Source organism: Peromyscus californicus, unplaced genomic scaffold (genome assembly GCF_007827085.1).
Source record: "Peromyscus californicus insignis strain IS unplaced genomic scaffold, ASM782708v3 Scaffold_8__1_contigs__length_139910024, whole genome shotgun sequence".
Taxonomy (NCBI): domain Eukaryota; kingdom Metazoa; phylum Chordata; class Mammalia; order Rodentia; family Cricetidae; genus Peromyscus; species Peromyscus californicus.
Genome location: NW_026294606.1, coordinates 52,935,471 through 52,953,791, shown reverse-complemented (window position 1 = coordinate 52,953,791; position 18,321 = coordinate 52,935,471). Strand labels below are relative to the sequence as shown.

Below are 18,321 nucleotides of genomic sequence, written 5' to 3'. Positions count from 1 at the left end.
AGATGGTGATAAACTGGAACGTGAGTTCCTAACAACAGTGCCACAATTAGACATTCCTAAAATGTATTTTCATAAATTAATGCATTCAAGGGAATTGTGGATTCATCAAGTACTCAAACTTAAAGGCATACAGATGAAAGTTCCTCTATAAACACCAACTACAAGAGAGATGGTTTTGTAACACACACACACACACACACACACACACACACACACACAGAGTTAATGTCATGTGTGTTTCAATATTACATGAGATACATTCAGAAAAAAGGCAAGAATTCATGAAAAGTAAGATTACACAACCACTTTATTGACTTTAACTACTTGTCATGAAAGCAGGCAAGTAGGCAAGAGAAAAGAAGAGTGGATGATGCTCCCAGAAGGACAGGCCCAGGACTTGGGTATTACTTGCTACTCACACTTTCCCTCTACCAGATGCAATTTGATTCTGGTTCAGTTCAGGCCAGGATTGAATGGGGCACCCAGGAAAGAAGAGACATGACAAACAGAAAAGGCCAATGAAGACACTTCAAATCCAGGATATGGGACCCTGTGAGGACTGCTCTGCTGGCAAATTGCATGTGGAGAGGAGTCAAGAGGATCAACCCCTAAGGTCCCAAACTACTATTAACAAGATGGACGGTGGGGCGAGCCAGCTAGTAGGCCCCAGCCCTCAATCTGTGTAAAGGAGAAGACAGCCCATCCATCACTGTTTTGAGAACCCAGGACCTGACTGGCTGAAGAGGGGAAGATAAACTTATTCTCTTTCATCCTTGAAGTCCCTCTGCCAGTGCATCTACCTGTCCTTGCTACAGTTCCAGAAGGCTCTCTTTGGGTGACCATTTTCACTTTCACTTTCACTTTAGATTTGTTTGGAAAACAGATAGAAGTGGCATTGCCAAATTGAGAATTCATTGGCCCATGTTTGGGGCCCTTCTCATCTTCTTTTCCTTTTCTGATTTCCTCTTCAGTACTAGAAGTAAACCTAGAGCCTCCTCATATATGTTAGGAAAGTGCACTTCCACTGAATTATATCCCCAGCCTTCATAATTTTAGGCAGAATCTCATATACATAATGCTGGCTTCAGACTCCCTATTTAAGAGAGAATGATTGTCTTGCCTCTACTTCCCAAGTGCCAGGATTATACTCATGCCCACCACACCCAGTGTAGACAGTACAGAGACTCACAGCCATGGCTTCATGCATGCTAGGCAAGCACTCTACCAACTGAGCTGGATCCTCAGCCTTTTTCTGATGTTTTGTTTTTTAGGAAGTTGCCAGGGTAAACATCAAACATGTGGTCCTCATGCCTCAGCCTCCTGAGGAGCTGGAGTTACTGGCAGGCTTCTTTGGGCCCAATGAGGGTCATCCTAAATATAGAATTCACCACCTCGAGAACCCTGTGTCATTCTAAACCATTCCTCCTATAACCAAAAGTACCTGATTTTCTTATTTCCATATTTTGCCATAAGTAGGAATTTTTTAATCAAATGGCTAAATCTGAACATTTTATATGACAGATACCCAACAGACAGAAGTTAGAAATGGAGAAAATGACAAAAAAAAAAACCTAAGTTTATCTGTAATGTAGTTATTAGAGACCAGAAGCAGTGAATGGTAGATAGTCATTTGAAACTCTGGCACACAAGATAGCTAAACTTTTGGCTGAATAAATTTCAATATGTTGGGCTGAACTTCTATAGCACTGAACAGTGGAGCACTGATCAGCAGGCATGAGTGAAAGCAGAAATGACAACCATGTCTTTCGTGTGTCTTGTTTTTAATGAACTGGCCACACTTTGGGAAGTGTTTCCTTTCTCAATGGTTTTTTTTCCATATGAATTTGCTCTTTGTGACCATTTTGCACAGATATTTTTGTTTTGGTAAATAATAACATTCACCAACGCTTCTAATTATAAGCAAATGTTAGACCCAGCAAATCTCAAAACCTGAGCATGGCACTCAGGGTAAATGTTACCTGATGTGAAGACCCTGTAGGATTACCACCTGGAAGGAGAATTCTAAGGTCACTTTGAAAATACAGGACACTCCATCTTTGTACTCCAACCAGCTACCTTCAGAGATCCTATGACTTACTCATAATTTATCCTGGTATTTAATGGATTTTAAATAAAACTGAATTCAATATTGTGAATAACTGAAATAAGTCAAGTAAAAGAATGGGCATCAGAGAATTCAAATTCATTCCAGAATAATGTGAAGTAGGTTATGGAGATGGATGAGGAGGTAGAAAGAAACTGATAAACCCTAGGTACATAAATATTCAATGACATCACCTGTATGATACAACACAATAGAGTACACTACTCAGCTCTTTACAAGTCAGTTCACACCAGTTATCAAAGTTATCACATCCTATAAAGCAGGTATGTTCATTTCGTCACTGAAGTTGATACTGTGGTGCCATTAGCACTCATAGTTAGAGTCTAAATACTATGCGAAATAAGTCTGATTATTTTGTCTATCTCTAATTTTGCTATACCTCTCAAAGCTTTAATGTGGAGACACACATTCATACACCCCTATATCATGTGCTTTTTTGAGTAGGTTACCATCTGGACTTACTCCCTACTTTCTCTTAGTAATTAATTCACTTTGTAAAAAGTCAATTCTTGGTTGTATTGAAAATATGCACAGAGCCTAGTATAGTGGTTTATGCCCATAATCCCAGCACTAAAAAAGCTGAGTGGATACTGTGAGTTTAAGGTCACATTGAGCTACATAGTGAGTTGAGGTCAGCCTGACATAGCAAGATTCAAACTCAAAAATACCACATGAAATTTAAAAATAGACAAAAAGTAAATTACACACAAAACTGATAAATAAAAGAGTAAGAGAAATATCAGGGTTTTTGCTCTAAAATAACTTAGTTCAATATGTACATGGCTTTTTTTAATATCTTGAGTCATTGTCCCCTATATTGTCTCTCAGTGTGGGAGATGGCACACACACCATAAAGGTTATTACCACTGAGAATTGCTGATGAAGACAGCAAGTAATGGGCTAAAATATTCCTTCTAGTACCATGAACAATAATAAAACTTCCCCTGACATGGGTAGTTCTCCATGGACTAAGGAAGTGCAATTTTTTTCTACAGAGAAGTCACATGGTCTTCTGAGGGTAAGTCGACTGTAGGAAATGCCTTTTCCATGAGGAACTCCTCATAATTCATCAGCAGCTAAACCTAAGGAGTTGCAAAGGTCATTCTTATTTTATAACAAGAAGAAATATCTAAGGAACCTTTAAACCCTTCATTTTCCTTGCACAGCTACACAGTACTCATACATCATAATATAGAATGATCCGCCTCTCTACAGTAAGGACATTCATTTAATAAATATTGTGGATGGGTGTTACCATGATGTATTAGTAATCTTGAAAGATACAAAGATATGCAAGAAATTCAATAATATCCCTTAGATCCACAAAGTATTAATTAAGCACCAAGAATTTAAGACACTAAGGCAACAAACATGATAAATTTGTTAAAATCACAAGAAGAGGAGAGACAGCATGAGAATAGCCACACAACACACAGTAATGAGATCATTGCTGCGATGGAGGAGTTACCACATTCCTTAAAGGGTTATAGCTAACTATCCCAAAGTGAGTAAAGGTCTAAATGCATTACAAGATCTCATTGTTTAAAATTCTCCTGCTGGGAAACCCTTGGTAAATTGAAGAATAATTCTGAGATGAATTGGTGCTGGATTTGTGCATTCTACAAATTTCAATGTTTGCTTGCCGGAATTTCCTAAAGTAGGGGACATGTTTAGGAAATCACTGGGTTTTACAACCAAATTATTTCTGAATAAGAGCTAATTGTGTTTATATTTGTTGTGAAGATATATAGAAACAGCCTGTGAATGTTCCTATTAACCACCACCGCCAAATGAGAAGGCATATTTAGTACTATTCAAAGCCAGATTCAATGTGGAGGCACTCAGAAGGCTGGCTGTCTGGAATACAAACATATCTCTGACTTGCGTATTCTAAACAGAGTAAAACAAGCAATGAGCTAGCTGTGAAACAATAAGATGATCAGGATGTGCAAATCTAGCTTTATGGCTTTTGAAATCTGAGAAAAGTTGCCGAATATTTCCTACTTAGGCAGGAACTTGTTTATTCTTGTTTGAGATATATCAAAAGGGTCCTCAGGTTTTAAAAAAAGTAGATGACTAACTTTGTTTATTGTTCAGCCTATAGATTGTGGTCAAGACTACCTGAAAAATGCAATCATCTGCCTCTCCCTTTACTCATCAACCATCTATTTGGATTTCCAGGAAATCATCCATCCCTCCCATCACTCAACTTTCTCTCCATGTGTCTATCACCTCTCTGTCCATCTATTCATATTCACTCTGTGGACATTTATAGTGAGACCTCTTTTCTAGGTCACATGCCAAGTGCTTGGAATACCCAGAGAATTGCTTAGGATAAGGTATTATCCTTGACAGGTCATCACAGTTTAATCAAGAGGTTTCCCATATACATCCCAGTAACGCTCATCATAAAATTTTCCTTCTGCTATCCTTCTGTCACTGTGGAAAAGTGCCTGAGATGATCAACTTATACCAAATAAAAAGCTAAAAAGCTATTGGTTCACAGTTTCAGAGGTTTTCATTTTTCTGTTGCTACTCATTCCATCATCTGGGCCTCTGACACATCAGAGCATCGTGACAGGGAACATATATTGGAGCAAAGTGGTTTACTTCATTTCAGCCAGGAAGCAGGAAGAAAAGGGAGACCCTGAAATCCTAGTATCTCCTTCAAGGAAATGTCCCAATACCTTCTACTAGACCTATTCTCAAAAGAGCTGTCAGCTGTGGACTGACATATACCATAGGCCTTTGGGGACCATTTAAGGCCCAAACCACAACTTGGAAGCATGTTTAAAAATACAGATAGTGGACCCTTATCATAGACTAAGCAAATCAGAGTTTCTTGGGATATATTTTAACAAATTCCCCCAAATAATTCTTACTTGGACTGAAATTTCAAAATTAAACTTATGCAAGGGTTTGAAATTAGAACAAGTCATCACAACACATCTGATTATGCCGCGGTTAACATAGGTTAAAACTGTTGTCACAGCACTGGGAAAAGAAGGCCAACTCTGAAACCATGAAAAAAAAAAAGGGAAGACCCTTTGTCCGCAGTGCCATAGCCATGTCCCTGATCCAAGCACTTCCCCAGGAAATCATACACATACTTCTAAAAGCTCAAACAGGTCAGGGAGATGGCTCAACAAATAAGGCACCTGCTGGCAAGCCAATAGACCTGAGTTTGATCTCTGGAACCCACATGGTGGATGAAGGGAACTGACTCCTGTAAGTTGTCCTCTGGTCTCCACTTGCACACATTGGTAGGCACACACACACACACACACACACACACACACACACACACACCACACTAGATAGATAGATAGATAGATAGATAGATAGATAGATAGATAGATGGATGGATGGATGGACGGACGGACGGACGGACGGACGGACGGACCGACGGACCGACGGACGGACCGACGGACGGACCGACGGACGGACCGACGGACGGACGGACGGACGGACGGACAGACAGACAGATGGATGGATGGATGGATGGACGGACGGACGGACGGACGGACGGACAGACAGACAGACAGACAGACAGACAGATAGATAGATAGATAGATAGATGGAATTTTAATACTCAAACATTAAAATATGAAGTTAATTTGTGGTCTGGAGATGAAGCTCCTCTGGTAAAGTACTTGCTTAGCATGCACAAATGCTCTGATTTCAATCCCCAATACTATATGAAGTTGACATGGTATCTCACACCAATTATCCCAGCACTTAGGAAGTAGAGCAGAAGGATCAGTGGTTCAAAATTATCCTTAGCTACATAGTTAGTTCAAGACCAGCCTTCAATACACAAGGCCCACGCTGTCTCCAAAACAAAAGTGGGGAAGCTAATTTAATTTTAACTCTATGCTAATATATTTTATTTGTGCAAGATAATTCCTTATAAAAAGAAATCTTCACATAACAGAAAATGATTGGCCATGAAATCTTAAGGAATCATCTAGTAAAGTTATGAGTTTTAACAGATGTGTGTAAGTGTGTTTGTGTGTATAATATGTACAGATTTTTAGCAGTAAATAAGATTAAAATAATGTGTATAGGAGTGTGTGTATGTATCTATACAGACATGTATATATGAACATATTTTTGTCTACACACATTTGTACACATGAATGGGAAATATTCCTACTGTCCTGAAGCATGTGATGCATACAGTGATGAATCTGTGAAGCTCATATCTGACATCTGAACTATCGATACCCATGATACCAACATCAATCACAACCATCAAGGCATTTAATAAAACATTTTCAAATGTATTTGACCAAAAAGCCAATCTCTTTCATAGGACATGCCATCAATTAATCCATTTGCTACATCTAACTAAATACTCCCTCCAAATCAACTTCTTTTCTGTTTGCCAGTCCCCATCAAGAAAAGCAAAGACCACCCAGCAAACACCCAACATCACTCAGAAAGTTCCAGGCATGTTTACTCACATTACACTTCTGGTCTACTCATGCAAACTTATTTGAATAACTTTATATCCAAGCACTTTCATTATGTAGTTTATTTACATGTATTTATAAAAATAAGGGAGTACTCTGTGTCCATTTGCTTTGAGAGATTTTGTTTTTAATTTTAGCCATCAGGTCTAGACTGACTGTCAGCTCTTACGCACTAGCAATCACTGTCACATTACAGGTAGTATGATGGAGTAGAAGCAGACAGCACAGAGATGAGTTGACAGCTTGCTTCTTTCTACCTGGTTCTGCAAAGCACACAGAAGCTTGAAGGCAGCAGCTACCTGATGCAGCACAGCCAATGTCTCCCTTTCCCTTTGTTTGGTTTTGAGAGCTACTGTATCAACTCCACTGTCTCTTTTCTCAGGCATCACCTTCCCAGCCTAACCCTCAGCCCCCTTCCCACAGACATATTTTTCTTGGTGAAATTTTCCATGTTACACACACACACACACACACACACACACACACACACACACACACACGCACACACACACTACATACATATATCCTACACACACATAACATGTGCCGATCAAGCATACACTATATTCCATATAATCACATACACCCACACCATGCACGCATTTCACTTATTTCAAAATTGTGTTTTATTATAAAGATAAAAAAAGATATGCAGAATGTGTAAGAAAATTATGTTTGGGGCAAAAAAAATCACCCTCAAATTAGTCTTGGCTTGCCAACAAAGCAAAGTGGTTAAGACCATGGACTTGGAATTTCAATTGTCTGAGCCTAGATCTTGGCTCCACCCTGTACTATGATCTACGTGATTTGGAATATTTTATCTGAAAACTTTGTCTTGTAAACTTGGGACTACGGAGCACTTACTTCTTAGGGTGTGGTGAGAAGAAATAGACAGTGCCTAGCACCCTTTCAGATGCCAGATCTTCCTAAACAAAGCTCCATTTGGTGCCCAAAGATTGTGTAACACGTGATAATTTCAAACCAGGCAATTATGGCATCAAAGTGAATTAAAACCAAGAGAAAAGCTAGTAAAAATTGAGTAAACTCAGCTAAGTCTGGAGTTTGGGGCACTTCTAATGATCTTGGCAATTGAATGAGAAACGGAGCAAGCACTTTTCCTTAATGAGCTTGGGGACTTGTGTGCAGACACGGCCACTTGCAATTGGAGCTGCAAATCAATAGCACAAGGCAGGCAAGAGACCAAGGATGTGGCTGTTTCCAGACAGGGCTCCTTGCCCACCGACTGAGCTGTGGTTGACAAAAGTATCTGCTCTGATGGATTATGTAGGCTCTCTCTCTCTCTCTCTCTCTCTCTCTCTCTCTCTCTCTCTCTCTCTCTCTCTCTCTCTCTCCTGCACTTCCAATGCAATCAGATACATTATTTTGACTTGATAAATTCATCTTTTGTGTTAATCAAGTCATATACAGATTTGGGAATTTTGTCTCAAATAAATAGATATGCCCTGTCCAAATAAACCAAACTGATCCACTAACTAGTATGGCTATATCAAGCAGATACAGTCATGACACCAAAATTAAAGAGCCAGCAAATAGGAAAAGAATGATGGGAGGCTCCAGCATAGGGGATTTTATCTGATGTTCCTTCCTCTATACCCCATTACTCTCAGGGGATGAATGCCTGCCCTGAGCTGACTTGAAGTCCTTTGGTTTCTTATGTCAAAACATCAAGATTATGCCAGTTCCTGCTGGGATATTTTTATTAATAAATCTAGGCATTTGATACCTCTAAGAAGTTGTCCAAACAATGCTGTTTACTAGTATATCCATTCTATCCTGCCATGCAGATTTAAGACTTGTGTGTGTACATGTTCTGTGTGTGTGTGTGTGTGTGTGTGTGTATCCATGAAGTGGCCAGAGGTCAACTTCAGGTGTCATTAGTTAGACACCCTCTACCTTTTAACTTTTGTGAGACAGTAAATTGACCTAGTAAGCTATACCGTCTGGCTATTAAGCCCTACAGATCTATCTACCTGTCTCCATCTTCCTGGGGTTAGAAGCATGTGCCACCATGCCCAGCTCATTTTAACCTGGGTACTTAGGATTGAACTCAAGTCATTGTGCTTGTAAGGAAAGCACTTTACTAACTAAGACACCTGGTCAGCCCCCAGGTTTACAATTCTTCACATGTTCAAATACTTCTGAACCAAATTAAAACAAATCAAATCCAAGCCTTGCGCCTACCCAACAGTGGCAAAGCATTTTTCCCAAAAACTTCCCATCCTTTCAAATCCCAAAGGAAGAAGGGTTCTGAAAATTCCCCAAAAGAAATGATCCCAAGTGGATAGACCCATACTTGATTAAAATAAGGTGAAAGTCTCCAAGTGTAGAGAGTATAGATGACTCATTGTGTAAAACATTAGGACTAGAGAGGTGGCACAATGGTTAAGATCACTTGCAGAAGACCCAGTTCTGGTTTCCAGAACCCATAAGGCAGCTCACAACAGCAGAAATGTATACACACATACCTACATAAATAAATAAATATTTTGAAAAATGTAAACTTCTTTGGGTATTTCAATTTCATTTTTGTTAATGACTTTATTGATATTTAAATCAATTACCACAAAATTTAGTCTTTAAAAGTGTTCGATTTAATGATTTTTTGGAATATCCATAAAGCTGTTCAGCCATCATCATTACCTAACTTTAGAACATTTTAATTACCCCAGAAATAAGCTATCATCATTTTTTCCTCTCCTGGACCACAACTAATCCTCATCTACTTTTTGTCTCTGTGGATTTGCCTGTTCTGGGCATTTCATGTGTTAAAAAGAAAGGAAGGAAGAAAATCCCAGATAACATGTAACTTTTATGTCTGATTTTTTCACTTAGTATGACGTTTCCAAAGCTCCTCCAGGTTCTGACATGAATTATGACTTGGTTTCTTCTCAGTGTTGAGCACTATTCCATTTTATGAACATACTGGATTCTGTTTGTCTGCTCATCAGTCGATCCTCCCAACAGCTGGGTTGTTCCTATTTGGGTCTATTATGAATACAAATGCTAATATAAACATTTCCATATGTCATTTAAAGTGACTTTATGTCCTAATTTCTCCTTGGTATTTTACCTACCAATGGAATTATGCAATCCTAATATATGCAGCATTTTGAAAATATTCTTTTTCTTCAAACTGGTTTCATCATTTTTTTGGTGATTTATTGATTTTGTTTATTTATTCATTCATTCATTCATTTTACATACCAATCATAGATCCCCCTCTTATCCCTCCTCCCATGCACCCCTGCTTCCCCCCCACTCTTCCTCCCCCCATCCAACAGAGTAAGTTCTCCCATGGGAGGGACAGCTAAGTCTGGTACATTCAACTGAGGCATGACCAAGGTCCACCCTGCTCTATCAGGGGTGAGCAAGGTGTCCCACCATAGATAATGGGATCCAGAAAGCCAGCTCATGCACCAGGGATAGATCCTGATCACATTGCCAGGGGCCCCTCAGACAGACCTAGCTACACAACTGTCTCCCATATGCAGAGAGTCTAGTCCAGTCCCATGCAGGTTCCACAGTAAAACCTACATGAAATATATGAGGACTGCAATTACATCCTTGCCAGCATGTATCATCTGTCCACCCTGTCATGTGAAATGGCATCTCGTCATAGTTTTAATTTTCACTTCCTCATGCTTAATGACATTGAACATCTTGTAATCATCGTTTGGTATCTGTATATCTTCTTTGGAGAAATATCTACTCAAATCTTTATACTGTTTTTATCTGAGTCTCTTTATTATTGGACTATAAAATTTCATTTTATATTCTGGTATTGAATTTCAAAACAAAATTATGACTCCCAAATATATTCTCCCATTCTGCAGATGCTCTGCTCATTTTCTTTCACAGCGTCCTTTGAAATATAAAAGCTTTATCTTTTAAATTTAGTGTGTGTCTGTGTGTATCATGGTGGTGTGTGTGTGTATGTGTGTGTGTGTCTGTGTCAGTGTGTCTGTGTGTGTCACAATGTGTGTGTCTGTGTGTGTCATGGTGTGTGTGTGTATGTGTGTGTGTGTGTCTATGTCTGTGTGTCTGTGTGTGTCACAGTGTGTGTGTTTCTGTGTCTGTGTCTATGTGTCTGTGTGTCACGGTGTGTGTGTATGTATGTGTGTGTAGGTCAGAGGATAACTTGCATTAGTAGGTTCTCTCTTTCTACCATGTGAATCCCGGGGATTGAACTCAGGTCATCGGGCTTGTCAGCAGATACCTACACAACTGAGCCATCTCACCATGCTGAAGTTTTTAATTCTGTTCTTTGTTTCTGAGTTGGATTCACCCACTCTGGTACCTTCTTAAAATGCAAAAACAAATCAGAATATTCGACCTTTTTGAGTCTCTACTCCGCCAAACTTAGAAACACTTCTATTGAACTCTGTTTATGAGCGAATAATCAAGGGTTAAGTGTCCAGTCTAGTAAGTGACACTTGAATCATCAGACAGTGCTGCAAGGGACTGTCCCCAAGTCACCAAGTACAGACCAGAAATGAAGCTGTAACAGAGGCAAGGTTTGGAGAGCAATTAATAAAATATTGAGACCAGCCATCCGAAAGAGCCCTCATCCTCCAAAGCAAGTAGACTGAGTTGTGAAGTTCACATGGAAACTAATGGGGCAAAAACCACAACCTTGGAAAAATTAAGGTTTGAGATAGAACATGGCTAATAGAAACAGCAACAGGAACTTTTATGTAAAATATCAATGCCTTAGAGACAGTTACAATGCCAGCCAAGGCCAGCCAACTACCTCACTGTGGAGACAATTGCTCTACAATTTTTAAACATCGGGATATTCTATTTCCAGTCTGCAAGATGTTGAGCAAGTGATACATTTTAATGGATTTAATTATTTAACCTCTTATGGATCACTGAAACAAATTTAACAGCAGAGGTTTTTCTTATTACTTTATTCATAGTTTCATTATTGTTACCACCAAGATTTCCATTTAGAAATAAATAGTCTGACAATTTTTACATCTCAACTGGCAGCAGGCACAAAATAAGAGACAGCTGCCAAGAAGCTCTCTGCCATGCTGGAATGTATCACTGTATTTTGTTAAATCCTTTATCTACATAGCTGCCACAGGCTGCACGTGTTAGAGTGTGAACTTTGTATTGAGTCAGAGCAACGTGTCTGAACAAGATGTATCATAAATTAGCAAGTGACAAATTTCGGGAGCCCCCTTCCTCTTGCTCTGCTTCTTGATAAGCAAAGTGAAATAAGAGTTTGATGTGCCAAAGTGCTGGAGGGTGATTTTGACACAGGCATAATCTAGTGGAAAGCAACAAGACATTTTTCTTTGCTTGATCAACAGTCCAGGGAGAGCTATGCCCTGTGCTGAAAATAACAACAAAATAGATGATGGTGATGATGATGATGATGATTGGTGATAATGATGAATGGAATGTTAAAAATGTTTGTACTCTTCAACAGAAAATATTTTGTGGGGTTTTAATTAGTCTGGGTTCTCCAGAAAATCGGAACCAATACAAAATGTATACATAGCAAGTAACTAGATAGAGATAGATAGATAGATGGATAGACAGACGGACGGACGGACGGACGGACAGACAGACAGACAGACAGACAGATAGATAGATAGATAGATAGATAGATAGATAGATAGATAGATGGTAAATAAATAAATGATGAATAATACTTAAAGACAGTAACTGATAGGTTAATGATGAACATAAATAAATAAATGATGAATAATAAATTATAGACTTAAAGACAGTAACTGATAGGTTAATGATGAACACCATGGATGGTGGATGATGTATTTTTAGATATATGACAAAAGATAGATAGGTGCTAGATTTACAGATAAATAACAAATAAATAAAGACAGGCAGATGAAAACAAGCAATGATGCATAAGCTTCTCATCTCAGAGAATGAAAGTTCCATGTTAGATTTCAAGCTGAAGAGCCAGAGAAGATGGCAAAGATGCTTAGTCCAAGAAGCTGAAAGACTCTCCTTAGTCTGTCAGTATGTCCTCCAGACCAGAACCAAAGGCTTGAGAGCTTCTGAAGGCCTCAGGGGCAAGACCAATGGGCCTCCAGTGGAAAGCTTAAGGACGACAGTAGGAAGAAATTTATTTTCTCCTTCATCCACTTCCCTGACCTGTCCAGTCCTCTAGCTGAAGGATAGTACTGCCAATATTGAGGATGTCTTTCCTGACCTGCAGGCCAGTCTTTACTGGAAAGGCCCTCAGAGATGGTACTTTACCAGTCCCCTGTGAATCCCTCCATGCAGTTAACTTGACATTTTAAATTAGACATCACAGAGTTGAACTGAATAACTGAACCTTCCATAGTATAGACTATTCGTTTCCTTGCATTGGATTGGGTGTGTGATTCCCTAATATATAACTTGTTTTTCACATATCCTCCAACTTGCAATATTCTTACCTCTGTCTCCTAAATGCTGAGGTTTCAGGCTTGATGCCATGCCCAGATGCTAACACACTCCAAATTCTACTTTTCCACCCTTGTTTAAGAGCTTTTCTTTGAGTCCCGTGCCATTTTTTGGTAATGTTCTTTTTCATTCTAGGTTACTGTTATCCAGCAATTTCCTTCTTAATGGCCTTCATTAACTAAAGATAGGGGTCCTTAGAATCCTTCTTCAAACTCTCTGTGGTAGCCATGGGCTGCCACAATGATTTATCTCAATATCCATGTGTCTGGTCCTCCTAACACATGTGGAGACCACTTCAGCTTTTCAAGATCCTATGATGTCTTACTATACCCAAAGATGTCACCTCGATACCCTTCCTGGGCAAATTATTACAAGACTTCCTCATTGTCTCATTTCTACCATCTCTAAAACTTTTACTGTGTAACGCTGCTAGAAAAAATCTTCCAACATTTTGTATCTCACCCACTCCATAGTCCTTCATTGTTTCCACATCATTTTTATTATACAGTTAATACCCTTTCCCTAAATACAAATCCCCTCATAATCAGAGCAAAGTGTCTGAATTCAACACATCGTGCTACTGCACAGTAATGGTTAGTATACCTTCCTTGGTTGTAACATAATATCTGAGTTAATTTATTTATTTTGAAGCTCCCAGTCCATGAAATAATGTTCTCTTAGCTTTGGATTACTGACAAAATAGTGCATCATGGCATCATGTAGAAGAACCAAATTGCTCATCTCATGAACATAAGCAAAAATGAGAAAGGAAGGGGTTCATGTCTCACAGTCCACTTCAAGAGTATGTACCCAATGACCTAAGGATTTCTCATTAAGCTGTTCTTCCTAAATGTCTCACAATCTATCAGTAGTGCCATGCTGGTTACCAAACCTTTAACATATGGGCCTTTGGATACACTTATCCAAATCAAGCCAATGATGATCCTCTTCCACTTGCTGTTGCTTGGATCCATTACAAAGACAATTTCTTCTGCCTGGAGAAATCTTCTCTGCTTCTGTGACCCAGATGTGACTCATCTGTGTATCAATGCTCAAGTATTTTCTTCTCCACCGTGACTCCATGGCAACCCTTTATTGTCCCATCTCCAGGCTGGTCCACTATCCTTCTGTGCTGCTACAGTGCTGGTACACAATTTTAGCTATCAGGTGTATGTTACTATCATACCATGCCACACAGTGTCATCATTACCTTCCTCCTATTTATCACCTCCTGCTGGAAGAAGAGGGACTGTGGCTGACTTTTCTCCATTTCCACTTCTGCCAGGGTTCTTAGCACAAAGGTCCAACAAATGTTCTGTGCGGATGCTCAGTATTATCATTCCCTTGCTTGATTTTTATGCTCATCATTCCCCTCATCTTCTGTCTTGATAAGGACAGTAAAGTGCATATGTGAAATGCATGGTAAGGTTATTTCCTCAAGTTCATAGGAAAATAGTAACTGAGATGAAATTAATTCATGCATGATTTTATTCAGGGGCAATGCCTTTTCTGCAACGTAAGTCATATATTGCCAATGTCAAGAGATGGTTTGAAAAATGGAAGAATTCCGTTTTACTCCTTAAATGGTTCTCATTTGGAACCGTTGAGTAACTCTGATGTTTACTGAATAAAAGGTCTGAGCCACTTTTCAAAAGCATTCATTCTTTCCATCATAATAATTAATTACTTATGAGCTGATATATGTTTAGTCTCTTTATATCACAAATCTCCTAAATGTGTGTGCTTAAACTCATGAAAGTGAGTTTCCTGTATGTTCAATACACAGAACATCAAGAGAGCTGAGTTTACCTAGTGAAAATGTTGAAAATCAATTTTTTTTTTTTTTTGGTTTTTCGAGACAGGGTTTCTCTGTGTAGCTTTGCGCCTATCCTGGAACTCACTTGGTAGCCCAGGCTGGCCTCGAACTCACAGAGATCCGCCTGGCTCTGCCTCCCGAGTGCTGGGATTAAAGGCGTGCACCACCACCGCCCGGCTTTTTTTTTTTTTTTTTTTTTGAAAATCAATTTTATGATATTAGATTATCTTAATATTTGCCTGTTTTTCCAACTTTCTATTGTCTTCTCTTTCCTAATGATTTCACAGGAGAGGTGCACACTGCATGTGGACCACTGCTGGCTGGTCCTACTGCAGAATCACCTAGGGAATTTGCTAAGTAAACATTTTGAGTTCTCTGCCCAACTATTCATATTTGTAGTTTTGAGATGAGCCTTGAGACTTTATGTATGTGATTAATATGCATGTGAATATTTAAATCTTTATTTTCAAGATCACAAATGAGCATAGTATCTTATGAAATGACTAAGATTCCATGTAACCATATCCAGTATCTCTCAATAATCACATCCAGAAAAACTATGGTACATCTTAGCACCTACTTTGCCATAGACATTATTTTTCTGCTGTGAGTATTAGTGTTGAGTCTAAGATTCTTCCTCTTGCTCTAGATACCAAAGACCTGCTTTCTCCTAAAAGTCTCCTGGATACTCTGAGCTGCTTTATTGCTTTGATGAAAACACCTAATAGAAACGCTTAAGGAGAGGAGGGCTTAGCTGTGCTCACTGTTTCAGAGGGTCAGTTCATGGTCACTTGGCCCCATATTCTCAAGCAGTGGTTCTCAAACTTCCTAATGCTGTGACCCTTTAATATAACTCCAAATGTTGGGGTGACACCCAACCATAAAATTAGTTCATTTCTACTTCATAACAGTAATTTTACTACTGTTATTAATCATAATGTAAATATCTGATATGCAACTCCCAAAGAATCATGACCCACACGTTGAGAACCAATGTTCTAGACAGATCATCGAAGCAACAGGAGCATGTTGTGGAGGAAAGCACTTCCTGGCAAACAGAAAGTGCAACGGGACCTTAACAGGAATGAGCAAGGAAAAAATACATCCTCAATAACCTATTTTTCCAACCAGACCCACCTTTCATATTTTTACCATATTGCCAACAAAATTTTAAAACTACAATGGATCAAAGGACTCATTAAGCCAGAGTCCTCAGCCCTCATGATCTAACTATCTCTTAAACACCTTCACAAATACCTGAAGTGTGCTTCACCAGTTTCCTGAGGATTCCTAACCCAGTCAAGTTGACTCAAGGCCATCCATCTTGAGTCTACTTTCTACTTCCTCTTGATTTTCACAGATATCTCAGGATTTACCTCCTCTTCTCCTCTTTCCTGTGGAAACCTAGCTGTTCATTGGTTGAAAGACTGCCTCTCCTCTGTGGAATTGCATTTGTGCCTCTTAAAAACTTAGCTCAGCATTTCTATTTTTGCTTCTCTATTCTGCTCCACCCATGTGCCCATCAATTTACCAATTCATGTAATCAATTGTGGTAGCTGTTCAGTGAATACTGATGTTGAATAGTACGATTCCTTCTACTTTATTCTTCTTCCTCATAAATAGGTTGTTTTGGTTTTTCCAAGACCTGTGCCTTGGCATACAAACTGTAGAATAAGCTTGTCAGTGTCCACAAAATGCTTGCCAGTGTTTAATAAGAATTATACTCAACTCTAGGTACATTTAGAGAGCTGACATGTTTACTATTTGAGTCCTCAGCCCACCAATACAATATACAACTCCTTTAATCTTTCTTGTTTGCTTTAATATGTATTTTGTAACTTTCAACACACAGGTCCTAAGAGAGTACTTTTATTATTTTGAACAAAATGTGTTTTAATGATTGTCCCCTCTTCCTTTAAGTTTCTTCTTAACAGGTATTTGGTCACAGCAATGAGAAAAAATAACTAATATTATTTGTAGTATATAAATATATGGAATACCATTATATATCACATAGAATATAGTATGTATTTTTGAGAGATCAGCTCAAATATGTAGATTTATGGAAAAGTATCATATATAGAGAGAGACAGGCAGACAGGCAGGCAGGCAGGCAGACAGACAGACAGACAGAGAAATGGAGAGACAGACAGGAGAGAGAAAGTTAGAAAAGGGGGAAACACACAGAGAGAGGGGGAGAAAGAGAGAGAGAGAGAGAGAGAGAGAGAGAGAGAGAGAGAGAGAGAGAGAGAGAGAGAGAGAGAACTTGGATTCAACCTAAAGTCCATCTGGCTCTGAGCCTAGCTTTTTGTTCTACATGATATGGGCAAAAGACAAAGAAAGATAAGACAGTTTGTGATATAGACAGAAAGGGGGTTGAGTCTTTTTTCCAGCAGAAAGTGGGATTTTGAGCCAACCACAAGAAATCAAGTTTATGGCCAATCCTTAATTATTGCCCTCTTTCTCATCACCTCTTACCAAGCTTCAAAGACTTTCATTACAAAGACAGCAAGGAATGTTGAGGCCTGCACTTTTCTCTACTACTGAGTTATTTAGAAATATCACCAGGGACTAATTTATGCCTCCTGAGCCCAATGCTTGGGTTGCTCTGAGGAGACAGGAGAAGACGGCAAGGAAAACGAAGCAGATGAAGTCTTTCAGCTCTGCTGCAGGCCTTGGCCTCAGTTCTAGGAGTCTGAAAGTACACTACATAGCATCTGCCCTGTCATTATATCTCTCGTTTGTTCTTTCCAACTTTCCCACTTCCCAAGTAGCAGTTGGATACAGATGCCCATGGGCAGAAACTCTGTCCATAAATCTATACCTATTTTGTTCCAAGTTAGAATGTAGAGTAGCCAGTTCTATGCCATTTTCATCATGGATAGTGGTCCTTATAGCTGAGAAGTTTTTTTCTGGGTCAGAATGAGAAGTTGTACTTAAGATAAAGGCAGTATTAAAAATAGTAGCATTATCTCATATCTAAGAACATTAGATAGTGTGATAGTCTTTAGTTACAATGAGATTTTTCCAAATAGTACAGGTTCAGGGACTGTATAGATGGCTCAGTAGTTAAGAGTACTTGCTGCACAATCTTTGAGACTGAATTCTGGATACTAGCCCTCATGTAAGCTGGACACCCCACGCAAACCTATAATGCCAAACCTGAATTAGACAAAGGGGGATGGCTGGAGCTTGCTGTCTTCCCAACTTGTGGAGAAAGCACAAGAGTAAGCACAGGGTGTCAGGACACTTGGATCCCTCCTCTGGCCTCCTTACCCATGCACTGGCACACACATGTGCAAATACACTCAGACACATACACCGACAAAATAAACAAAGACCCTCTTTTTCCAAGCGCAGATTCAGATGGGTATATTCTTTGAAATAAAGAAGACCCCACTGGGCTCATTCACTGTCAATCAGACTCGAGCTATAAGGAAGGAATGAAGGTTTGGGTGGAG

At 39.2% G+C, this 18,321-nt stretch overlaps 1 protein-coding gene across 4 annotated transcripts in view; it reads left to right on the top strand.

Moving 5' to 3' along the window:
- Window positions 1-18,321, top strand: part of Adarb2 (adenosine deaminase RNA specific B2 (inactive)) — a 543,626-nt gene that overhangs the window by 377,388 nt on the left and 147,917 nt on the right. The window lies entirely within an intron of this gene.